Genomic DNA, 9,514 nt, shown 5'->3' with positions numbered 1-9,514 from the left:
TTGTGGCTAAGGATGCAGAGCTTCTTGTGCTGGCATCACTCCATGTATGCGCTGTAGGGTCGAAGGCAACCTCCTCATCTTCCTCCAACTCCTCAGATGAGCTACATAGCTGTGTGACTCTGGGTTCACACCAAATACGATCTTCAATCTTGTCATCATTAGAGTTGAGCCACCCCCGTAGTGTTCGAGTTCGGTTCGGTACATCAAACACCCGTATGTTCGCCGAACTGTTCGTCGAATACCGTCAAACACCGTTAAAACCAATGGCAGGCAAACAAAAACACATAGGAACACATAGAAAACACCTTCAAAGGTGTCCAAAACCTGACAAACTGCTCAGAAGACACAACTAACACAAGGAAAAGTGAAAAGTACATATAGTCATGCGAAAAGAAAAGAGGTGGAGGAGTAAAAGGAGGGGGAGACACAGATATAGTCATGTCATGCCCTTCTAAAACCAAAAAAGTGCGAAGCCAACACGGCCAGTCCGTTCCTGCCCGCGCGACCTCCGTGACGCCGGGTTTGTTACAGAGCTGCGGTGGACCCTGACGGTCAGCCCCCCTCTCCCAATACTGGTGCCTGTCCGCTGGTGGGTCGAGCGAGCCCCCCTGCGGTGGAGGCAGGTCTAAGCTTTTTAATTTAAATTGTCTCTGTAATTTGAATAAGTACACTTTAAATCCTTTTACAAGGATCTATTGGAGGGCAAGTCTGATTCCAGCAGCTGCGGAAATTCCAGCTCCAGTAGCGTCCATTAAAGCTGCTGCAGTTAAAAAGCTTTTATAAGGATCGAGCTTGGCGGTCCACCGCAAGGCGTCCTACTGCCAGTCCCAGCCCCTGTGGCTTGGGGTGCCTCCCCGATGCTCTTCACTGAGTGTCCCAAGGGCCCGAAGCATTTCCTTTGAAAAAATTAAGTGCCCAAACTACAGGTGGTGTAGCTTGCTTAACAGGTGGGATAATCCGCTGACTAGCAGACACTGCTACTAGGTCCAAAGTATTGCCTGGGCTAGATGTAGTTAAAAATTTGTAATTAGATGCTCTCGTTTCATGCTGAGAAAGCATTCCAAAGAGTCTCCTGGCACACCATATATTATTCTCTTAAAAAGCTTGGGGTAGGGGTCTAGGGGACCCTTTTATAGCCAAAATCATGGCCCTGTATCGCAATCCGTCAGCTAGGCTGAAGATAAATCGAACATTTTCATCATCTTTCATAATCACCAATGGGACAAGGCAGGGATGTCCTCTGTCCCCTCTCTTATACATCCTAGTGACGGAGCACCTGTTCTCATCAATTCGCCATAACCCCAATATTAGGTGGATTGAGGTGGGAGGCACCGAGTACAAGTGCTCTGCATTTGCTGATGATGTCCTAGTATATATCACTCAATCACAAATATCCATCCCTGCTGTTATGGCTGAAATAGATCACTTTGTTACATGGTCAAATTTTAAAATCAATGTAGCGCAATCTGAGGCCCTCGATGACTCCCTCCCCAAATCCATACAGGATTCCATCCAGTCCAACTTTTCCTTTTCCTGGCCCTTACAGGGTATCAAATACTTAGGAATTTGTATTCATAGAGACCTCTCCCGTCTATGTTATCTTAATTTTGGGCCCTTTATTGAACAACTCCATACAGACCACGGTTGGCAAGTTAGAACTGTAAGATTCACTACGTGAACCACTGGTGTTTTGTGGAAAAGCACATGTACACTGTGTTCCAAATTATTATGCAAAAAGTGTTTAGGAGTGATAAGGGAAGAATTTGTTTGTTTGTCAGTTAAACTCATTGATGGTGATGTGTGTCAGGGCTCTTTATATCACTGTAAGCAATTGCAGACACCTGTGCTAATTAGTTTGGCAGGTGTGTCCAATGAAAGGCAAGACTACTTAAGAAGGCTGTCTCACATTATTAAGCAGCCTACATTTTCTGCCAAAATGGGAAAGAAAAAGGATGTGTCGGCTGCTGAGAAGCAACAAATTGTGGAGTGTTTAGGTCAAGGCATGACTACAATCAACATTGTGCGATGATCAGGATGAAGTGTCTTGGCAATCAAGAAGTATGTAGCTGATTCACAGTACACACGTGTGCGTGCTGATAAGGGCAAATTGAGGACTCTTTCCTACAGGCAATTACGTCAGGTTGAAAGAGCAGCGGCAAAAAAGCCTTGTCACAGCAGCAGACAAGTTTTTGAAGCTGCTGGTGCCTCCAACGTCCCCTGAACAACAAGATCCAGGGTCCTTCAGAGGTTTGCAGCTGTGCATACGCCATCCTGTCGACCTCCTCTATCCACTTCACACAAGCAGAAACGGCACCAGTGGGCCAAACATTACATGAAGACTGATTTCAAAACTGTTTTGTTCACGGATGAGTGCCGTGCAGCGCTCGATGGTCCAGATGGATGGAGTGGAGGATGGCTGGTTGATGGACACCCCACGCAAACACGGCTACAGCGCCAACAAGGAGGAGGTGGAGTAATGTTTTGGGCTGGAATCATGGGGAGAGAGATTGTCGCCCCCTTTAGGATCCCTGAAGGCGCTAAAGATGAACTCCATAATGTATGTGGATTTTCTCAAACAGCACTTCCTGCCATGGTTCAAGAAGAAGAACCGTGTATTTCACAGCAAGATCATTTTTCTGCATGATAATGCACCATCTCATGTTGCACATAAAACATCTGCATCTCTGGCTGATATGGGCATAAAAGGGGACAAACTTATGGTGTGACCCCCATGCTCCCCTGACCTCTACCCCATTCAGAACCTTTGGAGCATCATTAAAAGGAGTGTCTATGATGGCGGGAGGCAGTTCACATCTAAGCAACAGCTCTGGGAGGGTATTCTGTCCTCATGCAAAACAATTGAAGCAGAAACCATCCAAAACCTGACAAATTCAATGGACGAGAGAGTTCAGAAGCTCCTTTCGAACAATTGGTCCTATGTGAAAATGTAACATCACCTAGAATAAAGTTTTGAGTTGAAAACTGTTTGATTTCAGTTTCTAACAACCTGCTAATGCTTATAATTTCAAAAATGACCATTTTTTGGGTCTTTATTAAAATGAAAAGGTTGATCGAAAAGTTTGGGGGATCTAAGAGTGTGGCAACCTAGTAGTTATGATTACTTCGAATTCTGACAATATGAGGGTCATGCTGCAGGTAGTGCAGCAAGAAGGCACTTATGTGTCTTGCGCATCTCGGAGCCCCAAAATTATTTTCCGGGCTAGATGCAGCTAAAAATTATTATTAATTTTAAATCTGGTGAAGCTTTAGTATAGATGGCCTAATAGGATCAGTGCTGCACACTGCTACAAAGCCCAAATTATTTTCCAGTCAAGATACAGATAAACATGATTAGTAATTTTAAATCTGGTGGAGCTTATTATAGATGGCCTAATAGAATCAGTGCTGCACACTGCTACAAAGCCCAAATTATTTTCCAGTCAAGATACAGATAAACATGATTAGTAATTTTAAATCTGGTGGAGCTTATTATAGATGGCCTAATAGAATCAGTGCTGCACACTGCTACAAAGCCCAAATTATTTTCCAGCCAAGATACAGAAAAACATGATTAGTAATTTGAAAGCATAAAACGGTTGGTAGGGTGATTTTAACCAATCATCAAGCTTTTACTCTCCCCAGGATGACACAGGGGTAGAAAAGTCGTTTCGGATCCATGATTTGTTCATCTTTATGAACGTGAGTCTGTCTACATTATCAGTGGAGAGCCGCGTGCGCTTATCTGTCAGCACACCACCAGCAGCGCTGAACACACGTTCAGACAGAACGCTGGCTGCGGGGCATGACAAGATCTCCAAGGCATAAGTGGCTAGCTCCGGCCATTTATCCAGATTGGAAGCCCAAAAAGAGCAAGGGTCCAGTGACACAGTCGTGGCTTCAATGTTTACTTGGAGATACTCCTGTACCATCGTCTCTAGGCATTGACTATGTGTCAGACTTCTTGTCTCCTGTGGCCTTGCAAAGGATGGGCTAAAAAAGTGGTGAAATGATTCCGCAAAATTGATGTTACCACCAGAAACTGTGGTTCTGTTACGGTTTGAGTGCTGAACACTTGACAGTCCCACGGTTGGCAAGTTGGAACTGTGAGATTCACTACGTGCACCACTGGTGTTTTGTGGAAAAGCACATGTAAGATTCTGCAACAGTCTCTGCTGATACTCCTGCATGCGTGCATCCCTTTCTATGGCAGGAATAATTTCTGCAAATTTACTTTTGTACCGGGGATCTAACAGTGTGGCAACCCAGTAGTCAGGATTATTTCTAATTCTCACAATTCGAGGGTCATGTTGCTGGTAGTGCAGCAAGAAGGCACTCATGTGTGTTGCGCATCCAGGAGCACCAAGTCCCTGTTGTGTTGGTGGCGAGGTAACAATCATGCTTCCTTCCTCTGTCCTCTCCCCCCAACCTCGCACAACAGAAATGTGATCAAGGTCTCCCTCATCTGATGAGTCTTCCATCAGTTCGTCCTCCACTTCTTCCTGGGCTCCTGCACCTTCCTCACTAGTTTGGCTGCTACCATGCGCCCTGGTAAAACCATCTCCCCCACCCTCACATGCCTGCCGCCTTGGTGCTGCCGACCGTCTGGACTTTGCAGATGTTAGTCCTTCCGCATACAACTCCTCCTCCTCTACTTCCTCCACCTTCTCTTGTGGAACCACCTGACTCCGAATTCTGTTTAACATGTGCTCCAGCATGTAAATCACCGGAATAGTCATGCTGATAATGGCATCGTAAGCACTAAACATCTTCGTCGCCATTTCAAAACTGTGCAGAAGGGTGCATAGGTCCCTGATCTGAGACCACTCCTCCAGCATGATTTGCCCCACCTCTGGATCCCATTGGCCCAGGCTATACGTCAGAACGTATTGCACCAGGGCTTGTCGGTGCTGCCACAGTCGCTGCAACATGTGCAGAGTTGAATCCCACCGGGTAGGCACATCGCATTTTAGCCGGTGAAGTGGCAGGCCCAACGACTTCTGAAGAGATGTAAGTCGCTGAGCTGCGGGATGCGAACGGCGAAAGTGAGCACACAGCGACCGTGCCCTCTGCAGAAGGCCATCTAGTCTGGGATAGTGGGCTAAAAATTGCTGGACAACCAGGTTCAACACGTGAGCCATACAAGGCACGTGTGTGACATTGCCCCGGCGAAGGGCCGCACCCAGGTTTGCAGCATTGTCGCACACGGCCTTCCCTGGGTTCAGGTCCAGTGGAGACAACCATTCATGAAATTGGTTCTCCAGAGCTGAGCACAACTCCTCAGCTGTGTGACTCACATTTCCCAGACATTTCAATGTAAAAACAGCCTGATGACGTTGAGCCCTACTGCCAGCATAGTAAGGAGGTGTGCAGGATCCCTTCTGCGCAGTTAGAAAGCTTGTGGCATGACCAGACAGGCTTTGGGTCCAGGTGGAAGACCGAGAGGAGGTTGAGGAGGCAGAAGCAGTGGAGGAGCTTTGACATAAAGAGGATTGACGCACAACTCGTGGGGACGGCAAGACTTGGACAGCAGCCACTTGTCCTGCTGTCACCATAGTTACCCAGTGCCCAGTCAGCGACATGTAACGCCCCTGTCCATGCCTACTCGTCCAAGTGTCTGTGGTGAAATGCACCCTGTCACACACAGAGTTTCTCAAAGAAGCGGTGAAGTTGTGTGCGACATGCTGGTGGAGCGCAGGCACACCTTTCTTTGAGAAGTAGTGCCGACTGGGCATCTGGTACTGGGGCACTGCGACGGACATAAGGTCTCGAAAATCCTCTGTGTCCACCAGGCGGAAAGGCAGCATTTCTGTAGCCAGAACTTGCAGATGGTGAAATTCAACCTCTTAGCTTTCTCATGGCTAGGAGGAAATGGTCTTTTACTTGTCCACATCTGAGGGACCGAGGGCTGGCTTTTGTGCTTAGACGGGGTTGATCAGGGTGTCCCCGGCAAACTGCCGGTCTGTGAGGAAGATGCAGGCGGACATGTTAGGTTGCCTTGATCCAAAGGTGGTGCTATCGATGTCGGACAGCGCTCAACACCAGCTGGTGTTACCACCTCCAAAGAAAATGATGACCTGCCAATCACGCTGGCTGTTGCGGGTAAAGAGGTGGCAGGTCTGCGCCCCAAAACAGGTGTTACTGCTGTCCCCCCAGTCACAGAGGATGAAGAGGCCGCGGATACACAAGATATGGCAGACGGTGGTTGGCCCGGCCGGCTAGGCCGCATTGTAGCACACTGAGCTTCCCACTGCAACTTATGCTTCATGTCCATGTGCCGGTTCATGCATGAAGTACTCAAACTATGTATTTTTTGGCTTCTACTTAGCTTTTGCTGACAAATGTTACAGATAACACGAGTTGGGTCATCTTTATCGATCTGAAAAAATGCCCACGCTATGCAAGGCTTAGCACCCATGCGAAGTGAAGAGCCACCACGACTTGTGGTGAGAGGCAGAGTAGTGTTTGAGGATGCAGTTGTTGACGTGCTTCCAGTACTACGTCTCTGTCCAGGAAGGCGCAACCTGACCTCGTCGTCACTAGCATCTTCCTCCACCTCCTCTGCTGACCTCATATCTTGGCTGACTGTGGGTTGACAGTAAGTGGGATCTCCAACCTCATCATCATCACCCTGTGCGTTATCACACCCGTCGTCCTCAGAGCCAACCTGTTCCTGCCCTGACAAAAAACTAAAGTTGTCGCTCCAATCAGGTATTTGAGTCTTATCATCGTCTTCCTCATTGTCTCCACCAACAGGAGTTACAGCTTGGGAATGAGGGTCTACATTATGGTCAGAACCTTCTGCGTCTGGTCCTGGATCCGACTCATAAAGATTCTGGGCATCAGTGCAGATCATTTCCTCGTCTGGATTCAAAGAAGCGCTGGAGTCGACCTCTGATTCCCAGGCTATAGTAAGAGTAAACAGCTCTGCAGACTCAACCATCTGTTCTACCTCATACTCAGACGGGCAGCTGGAGATTGGCGAGCTGTGAGGAAGCAAGTGCGATTGGGGTGACACTTTTGAGGACTGGAGTATTTGTGATGTTGAAGTTGATGTGGAGGAGAGCCCACTTAAAGGAGCACTTGATATCCGTTGAAGCACCTGCTGTTTTTGTGCCTCATCTGGAATTTGTAGCGATTGGCGTGGCCGTAAGAAAGGGATCTTATCACATTGTCCGCTAAAAGAAGTAGACATTTTAGTTTGGCTGGAAAATGGTCTTTCTTCTGCAGATGTTACTGTTGCTTTAACACCTACCCCACGGACACAACCTTTTTTCCCCTTCCCAACACGCCTATTCCCCTTTCCACCAGCAGCAGGCCTTTTTCCACTCATTTTGGTGGTTAACTAATTAACAACTCTGGAGTTGTTTGCACAAAAAGACAATGGATGGGAACCGTGCAGAGCTGAGTGGCCAACTGTGGTATTAGGCCAAAACTATTGGCTGGGTTAGATGCAGAAAAAAATTATATTCAATTTGCAACCTGATGGAGGTCAGTATAGATGGACTAATAGAGAAAGTCCCACACACTGCTAGAAGGCCAAATATTTTTTCAGAGCTAGATGCAGATAAAAATTATTTTTAATTTGCAACCTGATGGAGGTCAGTATAGATGGACTAATAGAGAAAGTCCCACATACTGCTAGAAGGCCAAATATTTTTTCAGAGGTAGATGCAGAAAAAAATATATTCAGTTTGCAACCTGATGGAGGTCTGTATAGATGGATTAATAGAACAAGTCCCACACACAGCTAGAAGCCCAATATTTTTTCAGAGGTAGATGCAGAAAAAAATATATTCAGTTTGCAACCTGATGGAGGTCAGTATAGATGGACTAATACAACAAGACCCACACACAGCTAGATGCCCAATATTTTTTCAGAGGTAGATGCAGAAAAAAATATATTCAGTTTGCAACCTGATGGAGGTCTGTATAGATGGATTAATAGAACAAGTCCCACACACAGCTAGAAGCCCAATATTTTTTCAGAGGTAGATGCAGAAAAAAATATATTCAGTTTGCAACCTGATGGAGGTCAGTATAGATGGACTAATACAACAAGTCCCAAACACAGCTAGAAGCCCAATATTTTTTCAGAGGTAGATGCAGAAAAAAATATATTCAGTTTGCAACCTGATGGAGGTCTGTATAGATGGATTAATAGAACAAATCCCACACACAGCTAGAAGCCCAATATTTTTTCAGAGGTAGATGCAGAAAAAAATATATTCAGTTTGCAACCTGATGGAGGTCAGTAGAGATGGACTAATACAACAAGTCCCACACGCAGCTAGAAGCCCAATATTTTTTTAGAGGTAGATGCAGAAAAAAATATATTCAGTTTGCAACCTGATGGAGGTCTGTATAGATGTATTAATAGAACAAGTCCCACACACAGCTAGAAGCCCAATATTTTTTCAGAGGTAGATGAAGAAAAAAATATATGCAGTTTGCAACCTGATGGAGGTCAGTATAGATGGACTAATACAAGTCCCACACACAGCTAGAAGCCCAATATTTTTTCAGAGCTAGATGCAGAAAAAAATTATATTCAATTTGCAACCTGATGGAGGTCAGTATAGATGGACTAATACAACAAGTCCCACACACAGCTAGAAGCCCAATATTTTTTCAGAGGTAGATGCAGAAAAAAATATATTCAGTTTGCAACCTGATGGAGGTCTGTATAGATGGATTAATAGAACAAGTCCCACACACAGCTAGAAGCCCAATATTTTTTCAGAGGTAGATGAAGAAAAAAATATATGCAGTTTGCAACCTGATGGAGGTCAGTATAGATGGACTAATACACCAAGTCCCACACACAGCTAGAAGACCAATATTTTTTCAGAGCTAGATTCAGAAAAAAAATAAATTCAATTTGCAACCTGATGGAGGTCAGTATAGATGGACTAATAGAATGATGCTTTGCCCAAAAGATTTTACTTCACTAGGTGCAGTAAAAAAATTGGTATTCTATACACAGGTGGTATATCTTGCAACACAGATAGGCTACTCCACTGACTAACACACTCTGCAATAGGCCAAAAAGGATTAGCTTTGCTAGATTCAGCCAAATGCTGTGAAAAAAACTTGCAAAGCACTGGCACAGACCTGCCTGGCAAAAACTGATAGGAACTGATGTAACCTAGTCCTGAAAAGGACTCCAATTACAATTAGTCTTTACTCCCACAATCTATCTATTTAAGAGCACAGACCTGCCTGATAAAAGTCGTAGGAAATGCTGTAACCTAGTCCTTAAAAGGACTGCAATCCCAACTATTCCCTACTCCCAAGCTATCTGTAGATTTGTGCGAAAATTGGCTTGAAATTAACAAGGTATAGCGCACACAGCAACAGCGGTGCCGTCTAACACGCAGCTGCAGCAGTGAGAAAATGGTGGCGACGGGGAAAATGGCTTGGTCTTATAGGGCAAGGACATGTGACATACACTGCCAATCACACATGCCCTTGCTTGTGTGAAAAAAAGCACTTCGCTCCGTGTGTGCGCTGCTGA

The sequence above is a fragment of the Phyllobates terribilis genome, unplaced genomic scaffold, assembly GCF_046119375.1.
Source record: "Phyllobates terribilis strain yellow unplaced genomic scaffold, ASM4611937v1 Scaffold_11__3_contigs__length_659146591, whole genome shotgun sequence".
Taxonomy (NCBI): domain Eukaryota; kingdom Metazoa; phylum Chordata; class Amphibia; order Anura; family Dendrobatidae; genus Phyllobates; species Phyllobates terribilis.
The sequence above is the reverse complement of the archived record's forward strand: the minus strand, read 5'-3'. Positions refer to the sequence as shown.